Below are 24,496 nucleotides of genomic sequence, written 5' to 3' on the forward strand. Positions count from 1 at the left end.
CCACTAGCATATGGTGGTGACGAAACGAGAGGATCTCAATCATGAAGAACATGGTGCTATTATGAAGCACAAGTGTGGAAAAAGATAGTAGCATTGTCCCTTCTCTCTTTTTCTCTCTCTCGCGCTTTTTTATTTGGGCACTTTGGCCTCTCTTTTTTATTTGGGCTCTTTGGCCTCTATTTTTGTATTTCCTCACATGGGACAATGCTCTAATAATGATGATCATCATACTTTTATTTACTCACATCTCAAAGCTCAGAACGATGATGACTCTATAGGAAATGCCTCCGGCAGTGTACCGGGATGTGCAACGATCTAGCTTGGCATATGACGTTCAGACATCTCGCTAGCTATCTTACGATCATGCAAAGGCAATATGAGAGTGACGGCACAAGTCATGAGACGGAACGGTGGGAGTTGCATGGCAATATATCTCGGAATGGCTATGAAAATGCCATATTAGGTAGGTATGGTGGCTGTTTTGAGGAAGGCATATGGTGGGTTTTTGCACTAACGAAAATTGCGCGGTACTAGAGAGGCTAGCAATGGTGGAAGGTGAAAGTGCATCTATACCATGGACTCACGTTAGTCATGAAAAACTCACATACTTGTTGCGAAAGTTTTTATTAGTAATCGAAACAAAGTGCTAAACGCATACTCCTAGGGGAAGTCTTGGTACGTGTTAACCATCGCGCGATCCAAACCTCAACACAAAGGATGACAATCAATAGATCAATTATGCTCCGACTTCCTAACATAGCGCTTCACCATACGTGCATGTTACGGGAATCACTAACTTCAACGCAAGTATTTCTAGATTCATAACACCCTACTAACATAACTATTAATATTACCAAATCCACGTCTCAAAACTAATTGAGAGGAATAAAAACTTATCTTTCTACTCAATGCACATGAAGATGGAGGTTTTTTTATCCTCTTTGGGCACCTATCATCTTTGGGACTACTTTCATAGCACAAGCCAACTACCAAGTTACGCACCGTCGTGCTCTAAAAGATCTAAGTGAAGCACGATGAGCATTCTAGCAAAATCACGATGAGTGCATGTCTCTCTCAAAAGGTGTGCAGCAAGGATGATTGTGACACAACAAAAATAAAAGACTCCTACGATACAAGATGCTCCAAGCAAAACACATATCATGTGGTGAATAAAAATATAGCTCCAAGTAATGTTACCGATGGATTGAAGACGAAAGAGGGGATGCCTTCTCGGGGCATTCCCAATCTTAGGCTTTTGGTGTCCTTGAATTTGGCTTGGGATGCCTTGGGCATCCCCAAGCTTGAGCTCTTTCCACTCCTTATATCTTTGTCCATGATAACATCACCCAAAACTTGAAAACTTCACAACACAAAACTTAAACAGAAACTCGTGACATCATTAGCACAAGAAAACAAACTATCACCTCATTAGGTACTATAGCAATCTTGATTTCTATTTATATTGGTGTTAGATTACTGTATTATCACTTTTACATCGCTAGTACCCCCGATACTATCCATAATTTCATCAAAACAAGCAACCAACTCAAGAAAAACAGAATCGGTTAAAAACAGACCAGTCTGTAGCAATCTGTATACTTTATATACTTCTCGTACCTCAAAAATTCTGAAAATTTATGACTGCTTGGGAAAAAGGCATATTAACCAGCCACAAAACGAATCAACTCAAAATCTCTTTCTGAATAAAAATTAAAAATAATCTCGTGAGCGAAACGTTTCTGTCTTTTTCCAGCAGGATCAACCAACCATCACCAAGACTAGTCATAAAGGTTTTGCTTGGCTCAAACACAAAAAGAAACACAAAAGACACAATCATAAGAGAATTATGATGGTGTATACGCAACAAAACATAAAGGAAAATATAAATTCATTGGGTTGCCTCCCAACAAGCGCTATTGTTTAACGCCCTTAGCTAGGCATAAAGCGATAGAATCACGCATCATCGTCCTTAGAGCTCAAACCATAAGTAGCCCTCGTCATAGATTCATAAGTCAATATTATTTTATTTCTAGGAAAGTGCTACATGCCCTTCTTTAAAGGAAATTGAAATCTAATATTCCCTTCCTTCATATCGATGATAGCACCGATAGTCCTTAGGAAAGGTCTACCAAGAATGATAGGGCATGTAGGATTGCAATCAATGTCAAGCACAATGAAATACACGGGTACATAGTTCCTATTTGCAATAATAAGAACATCATTGATCCTTCCCATGGGCTTCTTGACAATAGAATCCGCAAGACGCAAATTAAGAGAACACTCCTCAATCTCATTAAAACCCAGAACATCACATAAAGACTTTGGAATCGCGTAAACACTAGCACCCAAATCACACAAAGCATTGCATTCATAGTTTTTTATTTTGATTTTGATAGTAGGTTCCCACTCATCATGAAGCTTTCTAGGGATAGAAACTTCCAATTCAAGTTTCTCTTCAAGAGATTTTATCATAGCTTCGACGATATGATCGGTAAAGGCCTTGTTTTGGCTATAATCGTGTGGAGAGTTTAGCATGGATTGCATCAAGGAAATACATTCAATAAAGGAGCAACTATCATAATTGAATTCCTTGAAATCCAAAGTAGTAGTTTCATTACAACTCAAGGTTTTAATATCTTCTACTCCACTTTCAATGCTTTTAGCATCAAGATAGATGGACTCCGAATCATTGGGGCATTTTTCAACCAAAGTGGATTCATATCCAGCCCCATCATCATTAGGTTTGACACAAGAAAACAAAGATTCAATGGGATTCACACCAAGCACTTTAAGATCTTTGTGATTCTTATCACGAGAACACGCTCTTTTAAGCTATTCATGTCTAGCACGAATTTGGGCGGTTGTTTCTTTGCTCTCACTCATGGAAACATGCATAGCTTTCAAAGTTTCATCCATATTGATCTTGGGAGGAGCACATCTAACTTTCAAAGCATCAATATCACTAGACATTCTATCAACGCTCCTAGCCAAATCATCAATTTTGAGTAGTTTTTCCTCTATGGACGCATTGAAAATCTTTTGTGAGTTGATAAACTCTTTGATATTACTCTCTAGATCATAGGGTAATCTATTGTAATTTCCATGAGTATTGTTGTAGGAGTTCCCAAAGTTATTAGAAGGGTTACTAGGAAAAGGCCTAGGAACATAGTTTCCTCTAAAAGCATTGTTGTTGCCAAAATTATTCCTACCAACAAAACTAACGTCCAAGCTAGCGTTGCTACTCTCAATCAAGGAAGACACGTGCATGTCATTAGGCTCTAAAGGAGCACTTCTACTAGCAACCAAATTCATTAACTCATCCATCTTAGCACTTAACGAGTTAATTTCTTCTATAGCGTGTACCTTTTTACTAGTAGGTGACCTTTCAGTGTGCCACTTGGAGTAGTACATCATGATATTTTCTAGGAGTTTTGTGGCTACTCCTAACGTGATTTCCATGAATTTTTCACCTGAAGCAGAGTCCAAGATATTTCTAGAAGCGAAATTCAAGCCAGCGTAGAAGATTTGTATAATCATCCAAAGACTCAAGCCATGAGTGGGACAATTTCTAATCATCAATATCATTCTCTCCCAAGATTGTGTAACACGTTCATGATCAAGTTGCTTAAAATTCATGATATCATTATAGAGGGAGTGATCTTAGCCGGCGGATAATACTTGGATATATAAGCATCTTTGCACTTGTTCCAAGAATCAATACTATTTTTGGGCAAAGACGAAAACCAAGTTTTTGCTCGATCTCGCAACGAGAACGGAAAAAGCTTCAATATAATCACATCATTATCCACATCTTTCTTCTTTTGCATATCGCAAAGCTCAATGAAGGTATTAAGATGGGATGCGACATCTTCACTAGGAAGGCCGGAGAATTGCTCTTTCATAACAAGATTCAGCAAAGCAGCATTGATTTCGTATGATTCCGCACTAGTGGCGGGAGCAATCGGAGTACTAATAAAATCATTATTATTAGTATTCGAGAAGTCACAAAGTTTGGTGTTTTCGGTCATGGTGACTGATAACCCACAAGTGTAGGGGATTGCAACAGTTTTCGAGGGTAGAGTATTCAACCCAAATTTGTTGATTCGCCACAAGGGGAAGTGAAAGAATATTCTCAAGTATTAGCAGCTGAGTTTGTCAGATTCAACCACATCTGAAAGATTAGTGTCTGCAAGAAAAGTATCAGTAGCAAAGTAGTATGATAGCAACGGTGCCAGAAACAGATCTGTTGCCGGCAGACTATTCCTAACTGTTGTATCAATGGCGCCAGTAAGTTGCACGTGGATGGGGAACTATTCTTCCCCGGCAACGGTGTTGAAAAAGGTCTTGCAACAAGTAACATCGATGTAGCAAGGAACAACAGTAGCAGCAGCAGCAGAGTAACAACAGTAGCAACAGTAGTAGCAAAGTGGCTCAATCCCTTTTGTAGCAAGGGACAAGCCTGGACAAAGTAACGTAGCAAGGACCAGTAGTAAAAGACACGTAGGCAGTGGATCTGTGATGGATGAGTATGTCGGATGTGATTCATCATGTAACAGCTATAACACGGAGAGATATGTAACTAGCTCCGGTTCGTCAATCTAATGTAGGCATGTATTCCGTATTTATTCATACGTGCTTAGGGAAAAGAACTTGCATGACATCTATTGTCCATCCCTCCCGTGGCAGCGGGGTCCTAATATAAACTACGGGATATTAAGGTTCTCCTTTTAATAAAGAACCGGACCAATGCATTAACACGTGGTGAATACATGAACTCCTCATACTATGGTCATCTCCGGGAGTGGTTCTGACTATTGTCACTCCGGGGTTGCCGGGTCATAACACATAGTAGGTGACTACTACTTGCAAGATAGGATCTAAAACACACACATATATTGGCGACAACATAATAGGCTCGGATCTGAAAGCATGGCACTCAGGCCCTAGTGACAAGCATTAAGCATAGCCAAGTAGTAGCAACATCAATCTAGAACATAGTGGATACTAGGGATCAATCCCCGTCAAAACTAACTCGATTACATGATAGATCTCATCCAACTCATCACCGTCCAGCAAGCCTACGATGAGATTACTCACGAACGGTGAAGAGCATCATGGAATTGTCGATGGAGGAAGGTTGATGATGATGATGGCGACGATTTCCCCTTTCCGGAGCCCCGAACGGACTCCAGATCTGCCCTCCAGATGAAGAACAAGAGGTGGTGACGCCTCCGTATCGTAAAATGCAATGAGACCTTCTCTCTGATTTTTTTCCGGGCGATACGTAAGTTATAGAGCGGAGTTTGGGGGCGGTGGTGCCACGTGGGCCCCACAAGCCATCACGGCGCGGCCTAGGGGGTGGCCGCGGCCTGTGGGCTTGTGGCCCACTGGCACGCCCCCTCCGGTGGATCTTTGCGCAGGTATTTTTCTTTTATTCCAGAAAACTTCTCCGTAAATTTTCAGGACATTCCGAGAACTTTATTTCTGCACAAAAACAACACCATGGCAATTCTGCTAAAAACAACGTTAGTCCGGGTTAGTTCCTTTCAAATCATGCAAATTAGAGTCCAAAACAAGGGAAAAAGAGTTCGAAAAGTAGATACGTGGAAGACGTATCAACTCCCCCAAGCTTAAAGGCTTGCTTGTCCTCAAGCAATTCAGTTGACAAACTGAAAGAGACAAAAGAAAAAACTTTGATGAACTCTGTTAAATCTTGTTGTTGCAACTATGTCTAACTCACAACCAGACTTTCAGCAAGATCACAAGCAAACCACATAAGCAAATGACATCTAGGTCTCACGGTAAACTCATATCAATGGCATAATCAACTAGCGAGCAAATAATAATAAGTCTCAAACATCAACACTTCAATCAAAACAACATGAAGCAGTACGAACAGGTGGTATATCGCTAGCTCTTTCTGAGACCACAAAACATAAATGCAGAGAACCCTCAAAGACCAAGGGCTGACTAAACATTGTAACTCAAGGCAATGAAGATCCAGTCATAGTCATACTCAACACAGTTAAAAAGCAAAGCATAAAAATGACAGAGGTGCTCTCTAATTGGTGCTTTTGTAAGAGGAGGATGACTCAATAGGAACATAAATAGACAGGCCCTTCGTAGAGGGAAGCATTGATTTGCAGAGGTGCCAGAGCTCAAGCTTTGAAAATAGAGATAATAATTTTGGGTGGCATGCTTCATTGTCAACGCAACGACTAAGAGTTCTCAACATCTTCCACGCTACACATGCTATAGGCGGTTCCCAAACAGAAAAGTAAAGTTTTGACTCCCCCTCCACCAATCAATCACACTCCACGGCTAGCCGAATCCTCGGGTACCATCCATACCAACATCAATCCTGGGAAAATTTTGTTTGCAATTATCTTTTCGATTTGAGCATGGAACTGGGAATTCCAATTACCGGCCCCTTTATCATGGATGATAGTGAATAAACACATATCGAGGATAACACACCTAGCATGGAAGATACCAATAGCCCCCTGTCACCACATGAGCGGTTCGGGCATGCAAAACAGATTATTTCTTGAAGATGTAGAGAGTGGCACATGAAAATTTACTTGGAACGGCAGGTAGATACCGCACATAGGTAGGTATGGTGGACTCACATGGAACAACTTTGGGTTTATGGAAGTGGATGCACAAGCAGTATTCTCGCTTAGTACAAGTGAAGGCTAGGAAAAGACTGGGAAGCGACCAATTAGAGAGCGACAACAGTCATCAAAATGCATTGAGATTAACTAACATTGAGTGCAAGCATGAGTAGGACATAAATCACCATGAACATGAATGTCATAGAGGCTATGTTGATTTTGTTTCAACTACATGCGTGAACATGCGCCAAGTCAAGCCACTTGAAACATTCAAAGGAGGATACATCCTACCATACTACATCATAGTCATCTCAACATTCATGTGGGCATCCAAGACAAACCATTATAAGCTCCTAGCTAAGTAAGCATGGCATAAGCAACTATGATCTCTAAGTTGTCTTTGCAAACATGTTTCTCTCACAACAAAGCTGAATCAGGCATGATGAGCTAGTCATATTTACAAAAACAAAATAGATCGAGTTCATACCAGCTTTTCCAGGCTCAGTCACTTCATCATATATTGTCATTATTGCCTTTCACTTGCACGACCGAACGATGTGAACAATAATAAGCGTGCTCGTGCATTGGACTAAAGCTGGAATCTGCAGGCAAACACAAAGGAGAAGACAAAGTAATATGGCTCTTTGAAAGCTAAACAGGTATGCATGCAAGAGCCACTAAACATTGTAACCAATATCTTCTACCTTGACCCAAAGACAAAGAAAACTATCTACACGGGAAAGCTCCCAACAAACAAAAGAAGAAAAATAAAATCTTTTTGGGTTTTCTCAAACTAGACAGACACACGAAAAGAAAACGAGAAAAAGAAAATAAAATAGCATGGATGATACAGTGGCAAAGTGTGAACACCGGCTAACAAAGTGAAAGCATAAGCAAGAATGTAAAGTCGGTGAGAACATGTACTCCCCCAAGCTTAGGCTTTTGGCCTAAGTTGGTCTACTCCCAAGGAGGGAAATAACCAGCTCCGGGGTACTCCGGAGTGGACTCAGGATGCCACTGTTGTGCGAGCTCCTCTAGCTCCCACTGATAAACTGGCGTCTGGTACTCGACTGGTGGCTCGGGCACGGGCACCTGTGGTTGGGCCAAGCCCCAATATGCGTAGATGTCCGAGGGCATAATAGTGTACCTGCCTGCATGAAGATTGAACAAAGAGGGAGCAGGCAAAGTAATAGTCTCACGAGTACCCTGACTAAACACCAGGTTATAAATCATCCTTCTATTTATATCTTTATCAAGAAAGTCATGGCGAACCATGCTATCGTAATCTAGATATCTCTCGGGAAGAAGAACCTCTTCTTCCTCCTCGAGTCTAATGGGTATCTCAAAGTGTCTGGCAAGATGGGTAGCATAGATACCTCCATAGACAACACCTTTAGAATGGTTCAGGTTCAACCGTTGAGCTACTATAGCACCCAAGCTATAAGTTTTATCATTATAAAGGGCTTCGCGCAAGACCGCAAGATCTGGGGAACTAAGTGACCCAGCTTTCCCACGGCCAATCAAACATTTTCCCACAAATAATGAGAAGTACCGAAGCACGGGAAAATGAATGCTAGCAGCACTAGCACAAGACACTCCTCTCTCATCTCCTACAGCAATTGTACCGATGAAATCTTCCAAGTCCTGTGGACGAGGTTCATGAATATCCCCAACAAAAGGCAATGTGCAAACATTGCAAAAATCCTGGAGTGACATGCGCTGGGGGGATATCATAAAGTTTGAACTCAACCATAGGTGGATTCTTCCTCGGATAGAAGTTAAAGCTTTGTACGAAGATATTAGTGAGGAGGAGGTATTGTGGACACTTATCTTCAACGAAGGCGGTTAGGCCTGCGTTTTCCACCAAGTGATAAAAGTCCTCATAAATTCCAGCGGCGCGTAAGAACACGTCGCTTGGCCACTCACACGCTCGAACTTCTGTGACTCGAGGGACCAAATACTTGGGCTTCTTCTCACTCCCATCATCCTTGGGGTCACGGCTTGAAGAGCCTCTTAAGAACCTCCTCATCTTTTCCCTTTTCTATCTCTGAAAATTTCTGAAATTTTTAGTGATTCTAACGAAAAGTGAACAAGGTTCAACAAAACTAGTAGGAACTACTCCCACAAGTACCTAGAGGCCATATTATGCATCAAAACTACTTGGGACCAGCTAGAATTAGCATGCAAAGCTCAAGAACATGGTCACCAAGGCAGCAAAAATACGCGGAGTATAAGGCACTAGAGCAAAAACTAATTGAACCAATGGAGGAGTCACTTACCAAGGAGTAATTTCCCCAAAACAGTTCGGACAATGGTGCTTTGAGCAAAGAGGTCGAAAATCCCAGCAAGAGGAGCAAGAACACGGGTTTGAGCTACGAAACGATTTTTTCTCGAGGTAGGATAACCAGATGAGAGCAAGAATGAGTGGAGGGGGTGCCTGTGGGCCCCACAAGCCTGGGTGGCGCGGCCAGGGGTGTGCCCACGCCCCTAGGGCTTGTGGCCCACTCGTGTGGCCCCTGGACAAACTCTTTGTCTCGGAATTTTTCAAAAATTCGAGAAAAAATCATACTTGATTTTCAGGACGTTCGGAGAACTTTTATTTTCGGGGTACTTTTCTACCGGACGCTAAAACGGAAAACAGGGAAAACTAAACTAAAGATATCATTTTTCTTCTAAGCAACCGAAGGTGAAAGCTTGGAAGAGAGGTTTGTGACTCCTCGATTCATCCATCTCATGGTCATGGAAAGAAAATCCGTCAGTGAGGTTGATCAAATCTCTTTGCCAAACTTTTTAGAATTGCAAAAAGAGAACGGAGAATTCTCGAATAGTCACTAGGTCACCACAATGGGGGTATTTATCTCCCCAACAAGCAAATCATACTTCCTCTTGACACGAGGAATAGGGTATTCAAAGCTCCCAATAAGAATCGATGAAGTTTTTTCGATAGCATTCATGCAATGTACTCGATATTGTTTCTTCGGAAAGTGCACCGTATGCTCATTACTGTTGACATGGAAAGTGACATTGCCTTTGTTGCAATCTATAACAGCCCCTGCAGTGTTTAAAAAGGGTCTTCCGAGGATGACCGCCGTGGCATCATCCTCGGGAATATCCAAGATAACGAAGTTTGTTAAGATAGTGACGTTGGCAACCACAACAGGAACATCCTCGCAAATGCCGATAGGGAAGCAGTTGATTTGTCGGGCATTTGTAGAGATTTCAGTGGGTGTCAACTTATCCAGTTCAAGTCTACAATAAAGAGAGACAGACATAACACTAACACCGGCTCCAAGGTCGCATAAAGCAGTTCTAATGTAGTTGCCTTTAATGGAGCAAGGTATAGTGGGCACACCGGGATCACCTAGTTTCTTAGGAGTTCCACCCTTAAAGGTATAATTAGCGAGCATGGTGGAAATCTCAACCTCAGGTATCCTCCTCTTATTAGTCACAATATCTTTCATGTACTTAGCATACGGAGACATTTTGAGCATATCTGTCAAACGCATTTGCAGAAAGACAGGTATGATCATTTCAACGAATCGCTCAAAATCCTCATCATCCTTTTTCTTGGATGGTTTGGGAGGAAAGGGCATAGGTTTATGAACCCATGGCTCCCTTTCTTTACCATGCTTCCTAGAAGTGAAGTCATTCTTATCGTATCTCTTATTCTTAGGTTGTGGGTTATCAAGATCAACAGGTTCAATCTCCACATCCTTATCATTGATAGGTTGAGCATCTTCATGAACATCACTATTGATATTATCATCATGCTCATGTTCATCACCCGATTGTGTTTCAGTATCAGAAACAGAGGCATCGTTTGGACTCTCAGGTGTAGCAGCAACATGGTTGCTAGCATGCACATCCCTATCATCTTTCTTCTTCTTTCTAGGATGACTAGGTGCATGAGTGCTAACTCCTTAACAATCTTGTTCAACTCTCTTCGGATGACTCTCAGGATACAAAGGTTCCTGGGTCATTCTACCGCCTCTAGTGACGACTCTGACGGAATTGTCATTCAACTCATTGAGCAAGTCATTCTGAGCTTTAAGTACTTGTTCTACTTGAGTAGTAACCATAGAGGCATGTTTACTCAGAAGCTTAAGATCATTGACATTTATGTCCACACAAGCACTTAAATGACTAAGCATACGAGCATTCTGTTCCAATTGTGTGCTAACATAATCATTGAAACTCTGTTGTTTGGCAACAATGTTATGAAATTCATCTAGGCATAGGCTAGCAGGTTTATCAAAAGGAATATCACTCTCATCAAACTTACGCAGAGAATTTACTTCTACTACCTGTATTGGGTTATCGAGACCGTGGATCTCTTCAATAGGTGGTAGATTTTTGACATCTTCAGATTTAATGCCTTTCTCTCGCATAGATTTATTGGCTTCTTGCATATCTTCAGGACTGAGGAATAGAATACCTCTTTTCTTCGGAGTTGGCTTAGGAGGTGGTTCGGGAATAGTCCAAGCATTCTCATTGCACAAGATGTTATTCAGTAGAATCTCAGCTTGTTCTACAGTTCGTTCCCTAAAAACACAACCAGCACAACTATCTAGGTGGTCTCTAGAAGCATCGGTAAGTCCATTATAGAAGATATCAGGTATTTCATTATTCTCAAGAGGGTGTCACGCAAAGCATTCAGTAGCTGGATGAGCCTCCCCGAAGCTTGTGGGAGACTCTCTTCCTCAGCTTGAGCAAAGTTGTATATTTCCTGCAAGGCAGCTTGCTTCTTATAGGCAGGAAAATATTTTTCAGAGAAGTAGTAGACCATATCCTAGGGGCTACGCACACATCCAGGAGCAAGAGAAGTGAACCAAGTCTTAGCATCATCCTTTAGCAAGAAAGGAAACAGCTTGAGGATATAGTAGTGACACATCTTTTCCTCACTAGTGAATAGGGTGGTTATATCGTGCAGTTTGGTAAGATGGGATACAACCGTTCAGACTCATAACCGTGGAAAGGATCAGATTCAACCAGAGTGATTAACTCAGGGTCGATAGAGAATTCATAATCCTTATCAGTCACAAAGATAGGCGAAGTAGCAAACTTCGGGTCGTATTTCATCCTAGCGTTCAGAGATTTTTCTTTCCACTTGCACAGTAGTTTCTCAACATCATAGCTATCCTTACACGCAAGAAAGTCCTCAGCTATCTCTCCCTTCATAACATAGCGCGTATCAGGCATAACAGGCAATTTAGGCATAGGATAGCTAGTTCTAGCAGGCAAAATAGCAGGTTCTACTTCAATAGTATCAGTTGTTTCAGAAGTATCATCACATCTGGCAGCAACTCTAGCAATATGTGCATCAAGGAATGCACCAAGTGGCGAAGCAGTATCAGGCATAGCATCATCAGGCATAGTATCAAGCATAGCATCATCAGGCATAATATCAAGCATAACATCATCCGGCATAGTATCAAGCATAGCATCATCAGGCATAGCATCATCATAAGCATCATGGGCAGCAGAAGTAGCATCATCAAGCACAGGCGACATATCAAGATTTCTAGCAGGAGGCGATGTTGCAAATTTACTCAAAACTAAAGGTGAATCAAGTGCAGAGCTAGATGGCAGTTCCTTACCTCTCCTCATAGTGGAAGGGAATATTTTAGTTCTTGGATCTTTCGGAATCCTCATAGTGACCAGCAGACATAAATCCCAAGTGACTCAGAGAATATAGTTGTGCCTCCCGGGCAACGGCGCCAGAAAAAGGTCTTGATAACCCACAAGTGTACGGGATCGCAACAATTTTCGAGGGTAGAGTATTCACCCCAAATTTGTTGATTCGCCACAAGGGCAAGCGAAAGAATATTCTCAAGTATTAGGAGCTGAGTTAGTCAGATTCAACCACACCTGAAAGATTAGTGTCTACAAGCAAAGTATCAGTAGCAAAGTAGTATGATAGCAATGGTGCCAGAAACAGATCTGTTGATGGCAGACTATTCCTAACTGTTGTATCAATGGCGCTAGTAAGTTGCACGTGGACGGGGAACTATTCTTCCCCGACAACGGTGTCGAAAAAGGTCTTGCAACAAGTAACAGCGAAGTAGCAAGGAACAACAGTAGCAGCAGAAGCAGAGTAACAGCAGTAGCAACAGTAGTAGCAAAGTGGCCCAATCCCTTTTGTAGCAAGGGACAAGCCTGGACAAAGTAACATAGCAAGGACCAGTAGTAAAAGACTCGTAGGCAGTGGATCAGTGATGGATGAGTATGACGGATGTGATTCATCATGTAACAGCTATAACACGGAGAGATATGTAACTAGCTCCCGTTCGTCAATCTAATGTAGGCACGTATTCCCTATGTAGTCATACGTGCTTAGGCAAAAAAATTGCATGACATCTATTGTCCATCCCTCCCGTGACAGCGGGGTCCTAATCGAAACTACGGAATATTAAGGTTCTCCTTTTAATAAAGAACCGGACCAACAGATTAACACACGGTGAATACTTGAACTCCTCATACTATGGTCATCTCCGGGAGTGGTTCCAGCTTTGGTTACTCCGGGGTTGCCGGGTCATAACACATAGTAGGTGACTACAACTTGCAAGATACGATCTAAAACACACATATATTGGCGACAACATAATAGGTTCAGATCTGAAATCATGGCACTCGGGCCCTAGTGACAAGCATTAAGCATAGCCAAGTAGTAGCAACATCAATCTAGAACATAGTGGATACTAGGGATCAATCCCCGTCAAAACTAACTCGATTACATGATAGATCTCATCCAACTAATCACCGTCCAGCAAGACTACGATGAGATTACTCACGAACGGTGAAGAGCATCATGGGATTGTTGATGGAGGAAGGTTGATGATGACGATGGCGACGATTTCCCCTCTCCAGAGCCTCGAACGGACTCCGGATCTGCCCTCCAAATGAAGAACAGTAGGTGGCGGCGCCTCCACATCGTAAAACGCGATGAGACCTTCTCTCTGATTTGTTTTCCGGGCGAGACGGAAGTTATAGAGCTGAGTTTGGGGCAGTGGTGCCACGTGGGCCCCACAAGCCCTCACGGCGCGGCCTAGGGGGGTGGCCGCGGCCTATGGGCTTGTGGCCCACTAGCACGCCCCCTCCGGTGGATCTTTGCGCAGGTATTTTTCTTTTATTCCAGAAAAATTGTCCGTAAATTTTCAGGACATTCCGAGAACTTTTATTTCTGCACAAAAACAACACCATGGTAATTTTGTTGAAAACAGTGTTAGTCCAGGTTAGTTCCATTCAAATCATGCAAATTAGAGTCCAAAACAAGGGCAAAAGAGTTCGGAAAAGTAGATACGACGGAGACGTATCAGTGAATTCAGCAAGCAAGCAAGCACACAAGCGAACAGAAAGGAAGCGAGGGAAAAGGGCGAACGAAAAGGCAAACGAAAAAGGCAAATATGTTTGTAATTTTTTGTTTTTCAGAAGTGGGGGAGAGGAAAACGAGAGGCAAAAAAGGTAAATGCAAGAGATGAGTTTGCGACACTTACTTCGATGAGTTCTTGACATGATCCTCCCCGGCAACGACGCCAGAAATCCTTCTGCTACTTCCCAAACAACAGCGCCAGAAATTGGCACGTTGACGAAGACATGGCTTGTGTTGGTTTTTCCCTTCAAGAGGAAAGGGTGATGCAGCACAGGAGCAGTAAGTATTTCCCTCAGTTTGAGAACCAAGGTATCAATCCAGTAGGAGAATCGCGTCAAGTCCAATGTACCTGCGCAAACACAAAAGAGCTTGCACCCAACGCTATAAAGGGGTTGTCAATCCCTTCAAGATTGATTGCAAATTGGGATCTGAAGGCGGAAAGTGCAACGAAGTAAAAGTGTAAGGCTGAAAATATGGTGTGAAGTAGACCCGGGGGCCATAGTCTTCACTAGAGGCTTCTCTCAAAATAGCAAATATTACGGTGGGTGAACAAATTACTGTCGAGCAATTGATAGAACCGCGCAAAGTCATGACGATATCTAAGGCAATGATCATACATATAGGCATCACGTCCGAGACAATTAGACCGATACTTTCTGCATCTACTACTATTACTCCACACATCAACCGCTATCTGATAAGTCCATTTTGCATCATGTTTTCATGTTGATATTTATCGCTTCTTTGGCTGTTATTTCACTTCACGGTACAATTCTTATGCCTTTTCTATATTATTTTGCAAGGTTTACATGAAGAGGGAGAATGCCGGCAACTGGAATTTTGGCCTGAAAGTGGAACAAAGTTGAGATACCTATCCTGCGCAACTCCAAACGTCATAAAAATCAACGAGGAATTTTTTCCCAATTTATCAAAAATACTGGGTCGAAGAAGTGCCACAGGGGGCGTGCAGGTGGCCACAAGCCTGCACGGTGCGGCCACCCCCCCAGGCCGCGCCATGAGGGCTTGTCGGCACCCTACAGGCCCACTTGCCCCCCTCTTTTGCTATATGAAGGGTTTCGTCCAGAAAAAAATCAAGGAGGATCTTTTTCGTGGTTTCGCCGCCGCCATGAGGCGGAACTTGAGCAGAACCAATCTAGAGCTCCGGCAGGACGATCCTGCCGGGGAAACTTCCTTCCCGGAGGGGGAAATCGTCGCCATCGTCATCACCAACACTCCTCTCAACGGAGGGGACTCATCACCATCAACATCTTCATCAGCACCATCTCATCTCCAAACCCTAGTTCATCACTTGTAACCAATCTCCATCTCGCGACTCCGATTGGTACTTGTAAGGTTGCTAGTAGTGTTAATTACTCCTTGTAGTTGATTCTAGTTGGATTGTTTGGTGGAAGAGTTTATGTTCAGATCCTTGATGCTACTCATTACCTCTCTGGTCATGATTATTATTATGCTTTGTGAGTAGTTATTTTTGTTCCTGAGGACATGGGATAAGTCATGCTAATAGTAGTCATGTGAATTTGGTATTCGTTCGGTAATTTGATACGGTGTATGTTGTTTTTCCTCTAGTGGTGTTATGTGAACGTCGACTACATAACACTTCACCATTATTTGGGCCTAGAGGAAGGCATTGGGAAGTAGTAAGTAGATGATGGGTTGCTAGAGTGACAGAAGCTTAAACCCTAGCTTATGCGTTGCTTCGTAAGGGGCTGATTTGGATCCACTAGTTTAATGCTATGGTTAGACTTTGTCTTAATTTTTCTTTCATAGTTGCGGATGCTTGCGAGAGGGTTTAATCATAAGTGGGATGCTTGTCCAAGTAAGGGCAGTACCCAAGCGCCTCTCCACCCACATATCAAACTATCAAAGTAACGAACGCGAATCATATGAACATGATGAAACTAGCATGAAAGAAATTCCCGTGTGTCCTCGGGAGCGTTTTTCCTCCTATAAGACTTTTTCCACGCTTGTCCCTTGCTACAAAATGGATTGGGACACTTTGCTGTTGGAATTATGCCTTAGAGGCAATAATAAATATAGTTATTATTATAATTCCTGTATCAAGATAATCGTTTATTATCCATGCTATAATTGTATTGAATGAAGACTTATATACATGTGTGGATACATAGACAAAACACTGTCCCTAGCAAGCCTCTAGTTGGCTAGCCAGTTGATCAAAGATAGTCAGGGTCTTCTGATTATGTACAAGGTGTTTTTGCTTGATAACTGGATCACGTCATTAGGAGAATCACGTGATGGACTAGACCCAAACTAATAGACGTAGCATGTTGATCGTGTCATTTTGTTGCTACTGTTTTCTGCGTGTCAAGTATTTGTTCCTATGACCATGAGATCATATAACTCACTGGCACCGGAGGAATGCTTTGTGTGTATCAAATGTTGCAACGTAACTGGGTGACTATAAAGATGCTCTACATGTATATCCAAAGGTGTTCGTTGAGTTAGTATGGATCGAGACTGGGATTTGTCACTCCGTGTGACGGAGAGGTATCTCGGGGCCCACTCGGTAATACAACATCACACACAAGCCTTGCAAGCAATGTGACTTAGTGTAAGTTGTGGGATCTTGTATTACGGAACGAGTAAAGAGACTTGCCGGTAAACGAGATTGAAATAGGTATGCGGATACTGACGATCGAATCTCGGGCAAGTAACATACCGAAGGACAAAGGGAATGACATACGGGATTATATGAATCCTTGGCACTAAGGTTCAAACGATAAGATCTCCGTAGAATATGTGGGATCCAATATGGGCATCTAGGTCCCGCTATTGGATATTGATCGAGGAGTCACTCGGGTCATGTCTGCATAGTTCTCGAACCCGCAGGGTCTGCACACTTAAGGTTCGACGTTGTTTTATGCGTATTTGAGTTATATGGTTCTTTACCGAATGTCGTTCGGAGTCCCGGATGAGATCAGGGACGTCACGAGGGTTTCCGGAATGGTCCGGAAATGAAGATTGATATATAGGATGACCTCATTTGATTACCGGAAGGTTTTTGGAGTTACCGGGAATATGCCGGGAATGACGAATGGGTTCCGGGTGTTCACCGGGAGGGGCAACCCACCCCGGGGAAGCCCATAGGCCTTGGGGTGGCGCACCAGCCCTTGGTGGGCTGGTGGGACAGCCCAAGAAGGCCCTATGCGCCAAAGGATAAGAAATCAAAGAGAAAGGAAAAAAAAGGGAGGTGGGAAAGGAGAGAAGGACTCCACCTTCCAAACCTAGTTGCATTCGGTTTGGAAGGGGAGGACTTCCCCCCTTGGCTCGGCCGACCCCCTTGGGGCTCCTTGAGCCTCAAGGCAAGCCCCCCCCCCCTCTCCCACCTATATATACGGAGGTTTTACGGCTGATTTGAGACAACTTTTGCCACGGCAGCCCGACCACATACCTCCACGGTTTTTCCTCTAGATCGCGTTTCTACGGAGCTCGGGCGGAGCCCTGCCGAGATCAGATCACCACCAACCTCCGGAGCGCCGTCACGCTGCCGGAGAACTCATCTACCTCTCCGTCTCTCTTGCTGGATCAAGAAGGCCGAGATCATCGTCGAGCTGTACGTGTGCTGAACGCGGAGGTGCCGTCCGTTCGGCACTAGATCGTGGGACGGATCGCGGGACGGTTCGTGGGGCAGATCGAGGGACGTAAGGACGTTCCACTACATCAACCGCGTTCACTAACGCTTCTGCTGTGCGATCTACAAGGGTACGTAGATCGGAAATCCCCTCTCGTAGATGGACATCACCATGATAGGTCTTCGTGCGCGTAGGAAAATTTTTGTTTCCCATGCGACGTTCCCCAACAGTGGCATCATGAGCTAGGTACATGCGTAGATGTCTTCTCGAGTAGAACACAAAAACTTTTGTGGGCGGTGATGTGCGTTTTGCTGCCCTCCTTAGTCTTTTCTTGATTCCGCGGTATTGTTGGATTGAAGCGGCTTGGACCGACATTACTCGTACGCTTACGAGAGACTAGTTTCATCGCTACAAGTAACCCCGTTGCTCAAAGATGACTGGCAAGTGTCGGTTTCTCCAACTTTAGTTGAATCGGATTTGACCGAGGGGGTCCTTGTATAAGGTTAAATAACAATTCATATATCTCCGTTGTGGTGTTTGCATAAGTAAGATGCGATCCTACTAGATACCCATGGTCACCATATAAAACATGCAACAACAAAATTATAGGACGTCTAACTTGTTTTTGCAGGGTATGCTTGTGATGTGATATGGCCAACGACGTGATGTGATATATTGGATGTATGAGATGATCATGTTGTAATAGATAATATCGACTTGCACGTCGATGGTACGGCAACCGGCAGGAGCCATAGGGTTGTCTTTAAACTAACATTTGTGCTTGCAGATGCGTTTACTATTTTGCTAGGATGTAGCTTTAGTGGTTATAGCATGAGTAGCACGACAACCCCGATGGCGACACGTTGATGGAGATCATGGTGTGGCGCCGGTGACAAGAAGATCGTGTCGTTGCTTTCGTGATGGAGATCAAGGAGCACGTGATGATGGCCATATCATGTCACTTATGAATTGCATGTGATGTTAATCCTTATATGCACCTTATTTTGCTTAGAACGACGGTAGCATTATGAGGCGATCTCTCACTAAAATTTCAAGATGAAATTGTGTTCTCCCCGACTGTGCACCGTTGCTATAGTTCGTCGTTTCGAGACACCACGTGATGATCGGGTGTGATAGACTCAACGTTCACATACAACGGGTGCAAAACAGTTGCACGCGCGGAACACTCGGGTTAAGCTTGACGAGCCTAGCATGTGCAGACATGGCCTCGGAACACATGAGACCGAAAGGTCGATCATGAATCATATAGATGATATGATTAGCATAGGGATGCTTACCACTAAAACTATACTCAACTCACGTGATGATCGGACTTGAGCTAGTGTAAGTGGCTCATGAACCACTCAAATGACTAGAGAGATGTACTTTTTGAGTGGGAGTTTAGCAAGTAATTTGATTAAGTTAAACTCTAATTATCTTGAACATAGTCTAAGTCCACTTTGAATATATTTGTGTTGCAGATCATGGCTCACGCGACAGTCACCCTGAATTTTAATACGTTCCTAGAGAAAGCTAAGTTGAAAGATGATGGAAGCAACTTTGTAGACTGGGCTCGTAATCTTAAGTTAATCCTACAAGCTGGGCAGAAGGATTATGTCCTTAATGCTGCGCTAGGAGATGAACCACCCGCTACGACTGACCAGGATGTTAAGAACGCTTGGTTAACACGTAAGGAGGACTACTCAGTAGTTCAATGTGCAGTCTTGTATGGCTTAGAACCGGGACTTCAATGTCGCTTTGAGCGTCATGGAGCATATGAGATGTTCCAGGAGTTGAAGTTCATCTTTCAGAAGAACGCCTGGATCGAGAGGTATGAGACCTTCGATAAATTCTATGCTTGCAAGATGGAGGAGAATTCGTCTGTCAGAGAACATGTGCTCAAAATGTCTGGGTACTCAAAGTGTCTAGCTGAGCTGGGGATTGAACTCCCACAAGAGGCTATCACTGACAGAATCCTTCAATCACTGTCGCCAAGCTATAAGGGCTTTGTGTTGAACTACAACATGCAAGGGATGAACAAGTCACCCGGCGAGTTGTTTGCGATGCTGAAAGTTGCAGAGTCTGAACTCCGTAAAGAGCATCAAGTGTTGATGGTGAATAAGACCACTAGTTTCAAGAGAAATGGCAAAGGAAAGAAGGGTAATTCAAAGAAGAGCGGCAAGCCTGTTGCCAATCCGACAAAGAAACCCAAAGCTGGACCTAAGCCTGAAACAGAGTGCTACTATTGCAAGGGTATGGGTCACTGGAAGCGCAACTGCCCCAAGTATTTGGCTGAGAAGAAGGCGGCCAAAGAAAAATCAGGTATATTTGATATACATGTTATTGATGTGTACTTAACCGGCTCTCGTAGTAGTGCCTGGGTATTCGATACCGGTTCTGTTGCTCATATTTGCCACTCGAAACAGGAACTGCGGAATAGGCGAAGGCTGGCGAAAGATGAAGTGACGATGCGTGTAGGAAATGGTTCCAAGGTTGATGCGATCGCCGTCGGCACAGTTTCACTTCAGTTACCATTAGGATTAGTTATGAACTTGAATAATTGTTATTTAGTGCCTGCGTTGAGCATGAACATTATATCTGGATCTTGTTTATTGCGAGCCGGTTACTCTTTTAAGTCAGAGAATAATGGTTGTTCTATTTCTATGAGTAACATATTTTATGGTCATGCACCCAATGTGAGAGGATTGTTCATATTGAATCTTGATAGTGATACACATATACATAACATTCAGACCAAAAGAGTTAGAGTTAACAATGATAGCGCCATATTTTTGTGGCACTGCCGCTTAGGTCATATTGGTGTAAAACGCATGAAGAAACTCCTTGTCGATGACTTTTGGAGTCACTTGACTTTGATTCACTTGACACGTGCGAACCATGCCTCATGGGCAAGATGACTAAAACTCCATTCTCCAGAACAATGGAGCGTGCAAGTGACTTGTTGGAAATCATACATACCGATGTGTGCGGTCCGATGAGCGTAGAGGCATGCGGCGGATATCGTTATTTTCTCACCTTCACTGACGATTTGAGTAGATATGGTTATGTCTACTTAATGAAGCACAAGTCTGAAACATTTGAAAAGTTCAAGCAATTTCAGAGTGAAGTTAAAAATCATCGTAACAAGAAGATCAAGTTCCTACGGTCTGATCGTGGGGGTGAATATCTGAGTTTCGAGTTTGGTGCTCACTTAAGACAATGTGGAATTGTTTCACAGTTGACACCGCCTGGAACACCACAGCGTAATGGTGTGTCAGAACATCGTAATCGTACTTTATTAGAGATGGTGCGATCTATGATGTCTCTTACCGATTTGCCGTTATCGTTTTGGGGTTATGCATTAGACACAGCTGCATTCACTTTAAATAGGGCACCATCAAAATCCGTTGATACGACACCATACGAACTGTGGTATGGCAAAAGGCCAAAATTGTCGTTTCTTAAAGTTTGGGGATGTGATGCTTATGTCAAAAAGCTTCAGCCTGAAAAGCTGGAACCCAAAGCGGAAAAGTGCATCTTCATAGGTTACCCAAAAGAGACGGTTGGGTACACCTTCTATCTCAAATCCGAGGGCAAAGTGTTTGTTGCTAAAAACGGAGCTTTTCTCGAGAAGGAGTTTCTCTCGGGAGAATTGAGTGGGAGGAAGATAGAACTTGATGAGGTTGTCGAACCTCTCATCCCTCTAGATGGTGGCGCAGGGCAAGGGGAAACCTCTGTCGTTGCGACGCCGGTTGAGGAGGAAGTTAATGATGATGATCATGAAACTCCGGTTCAAGTTCTTGTCGAACCACGCAGGTCGACGAAACCACATGCTGCTCCAGAGTGGTACGGTAATCCCATTTTGTCAATCATGTTGTTAGACAACAATGAACCTGCAAATTATGAAGAAGCAATGGTGGGCCCAGATTCCAACAAATGGCTGGAGGCCATGAAGTCCGAGATAGGATCCATGTATGAAAACAAAGTGTGGACTTTGGAAGTACTACCTAAGGGTCGCAAGGCTATTCAGAACAAATGGATCTTTAAGAAGAAGACGGACGCTGACGGCAATGTGACCGTTTATAAAGCTCGACTTGTGGCAAAGGGTTTTTCGCAAGTTCAAGGAGTTGACTACGATGAGACATTCTCACCCATAGCGATGCTTAAGTCCGTCAGAATCATGTTAGCAATAGCTGCATTTTTCGATTATGAAATCTGGCAGATGGATGTCGAAACGGCATTCCTTAACGGTTTCCTTAAGGAAGAGTTGTATATGATACAACCCGAAGGTTTTGTCGATCCTAAGAATGCTAACAAGGTATGCAAGCTCCAGCGATCCATTTATGGACTCGTGCAAGCATCTCGGAGTTGGAACAAACGTTTTGATGAGGTGATCAAAGCATTTGGGTTTATAGAAGTGGTTGGAGACTCTTGTATTTACAAGAAAGTGAGTGGGAGCTCTGTGGCGTTTCTAATATTATATGTGGATGACATATTGCTGATTGGAAACAACGTAGACTTTTTGGAGAGCATAAAGGATTACTTGAATAAAAGTTTCTCTGTGAAGGACCTAGGAGAAGCTGCTTACAATCTAGGCATTAAGATCTATAGGGATAGATCGAAACGCTTGATAGGACTTTCACAAAGCACATACCTTGATAAAGTTTTGAAGAGGTTCAAAATGGAACAGTCCAAGAAAGGGTTCTTGCCGGTTTTACAAGGTACGAGATTGAGTAAGACTCAGTGCCCAGCAACTGATAAAGATAGAGAGCATATGAGCACCGTCCCCTATGCTTCAGCCATAGGATCTATCATGTATGCAATGCTGTGCACTAGACTGGACGTTAGCCTGGCCATCAGTATGGCAGGCAGGTTCCAGAGTAATCCAGGAGTGGATCACTGGACGGCGGTCAAGAATATCCTGAAGTACCTGAAAAGGACTAAGGAGATGTTTCTCGTGTATGGAGGTGACGAAGAGCTCGCCGTAAAAGGTTACGTCGATGCAAGCTTTGACACAGATCCGAACGACTCTAAGTCGCAGACCGGATACGTATTTATTCTTAATGGGGGTGCGGTAAGCTGGTGCAGTTCCAAGCAAAGCGTCGTAGCAGATTCTACATGTGAAGCGGACTACATGGCTGCCTCGGAGGCAGCTAAGGAGGGTGTCTGGATGAAGCAGATCATGACGGATCTTGGAGTGGTGCCAAGCGCACTGAATCCAATAACCTTGTTCTGTGACAACACGGGTGCCATTGCCTTAGCAAAGGAACCACGGTTTCACAAGAAGACCAGACACATCAAGCGACGCTTCAACCTCATCCGCGACTACGTCGAAGGGGAGGACGTAAATATATGCAAAGTGCACACGGATCTGAATGTAGCAGACCCGCTGACTAAACCTCTTCCACGGGAAAAGCATGATCAACACCAGAACTGTATCGGCGTTAGATTTATTACAATGTAATTCGCATGATGATGTGAGGGCTAGATTATTGACTCTAGTGCAAGTGGGAGACTGTTGGAATTATGCCCTAGAGGCAATAATAAATATAGTTATTATTATAATTCCTGTATCAAGATAATCGTTTATTATCCATGCTATAATTGTATTGAATGAAGACTTATATACATGTGTGGATACATAGACAAAACACTGTCCCTAGCAAGCCTCTAGTTGGCTAGCCAGTTGATCAAAGATTGTCAGGGTCTTCTCATTATGTACAAGGTGTTGTTGCTTGATAACTGGATCACGTCATTAGGAGAATCACGTGATGGACTAGACCCAAACTAATAGACGTAGCATGTTGATCGTGTCATTTTGTTGCTATTGTTTTCTGCGTGTCAAGTATTTGTTCCTATGACCATGAGATCATATAAGTCACTGACACCGGAGGAATGCTTTGTGTGTATCAAACGTCGCAACGTAACTGGGTGACTATAAATATGCTCTACAGGTATATCCGAAGGTGTTCGTTGAGTTAGTATGGATCGAGACTGGGATTTGTCACTCCGTGTGACGAAGAGGTATCTCGGGGCCCACTCGGTAATACAACATCACACACAAGCCTTGCAAGCAATGTGACTTAGTGTAAGTTGCGGGATCTTGTATTACCGAACGAGTAAAGAGACTTGCCGATAAACGAGATTGAACTAGGTATGCGGATACTGACGATCGAATCCCGGGCAAGTAACATACCGAAGGACAAAGGGAATGACATACGGGATTATATGAATCCTTGGCACCGAGGTTCAAACGATAAGATCTTCGTAGAATATGTGGGATCCAATATGGGCATCTAGGTCCCACTATTGGATATTGACCGAGGAGTCACTCGGGTCATGTCTGCATAGTTCTCGAACCCACAGGGTCTGCACACTTAAGGTTCGACGTTGTTTTATGCGTATTTGAGTTATATGGTTGGTTACCGAATGTTGTTCGGAGTCCCGGATGGGATCACGGACGTCACGAGGGTTTCCGGAATGGTCCGGAAACGAAGATTGATATATAGGATGACCTCATTTGATTACCGGAAGGTTTTCGGAGTTACCGGGAATGTGCCGGGAATGACGAATGGATTCCGGGTGTTCACCGGGGGGGAACCCACCCCGGGGAAGCCCATAGGCCTTGGGGGTGGCGCACCAGCCCTTGGTGGGCTGGTGGGACAGCCCAAGAAGGCCCTATGCGCCAAAGGATAAGAAATCAAAGAGAAAGGGAAAAAAGGGACGTGGGAAAGGAGAGAAGGACTCCACCTTCCAAACCTAGTTGGATTCGGTTTGGAAGGGGAGGACTTCCCCCCTTGGCTCGGCCGATCCCCTTGGGGCTCCTTGATTCTCAAGGCAAGGCCCCCCTCTCCCACCTATATATACACAGGTTTTAGGGCTGATTTGAGACAACTTTT

Source organism: Hordeum vulgare, chromosome 2H (assembly GCF_904849725.1).
Source record: "Hordeum vulgare subsp. vulgare chromosome 2H, MorexV3_pseudomolecules_assembly, whole genome shotgun sequence".
Lineage (NCBI taxonomy): Eukaryota > Viridiplantae > Streptophyta > Magnoliopsida > Poales > Poaceae > Hordeum > Hordeum vulgare.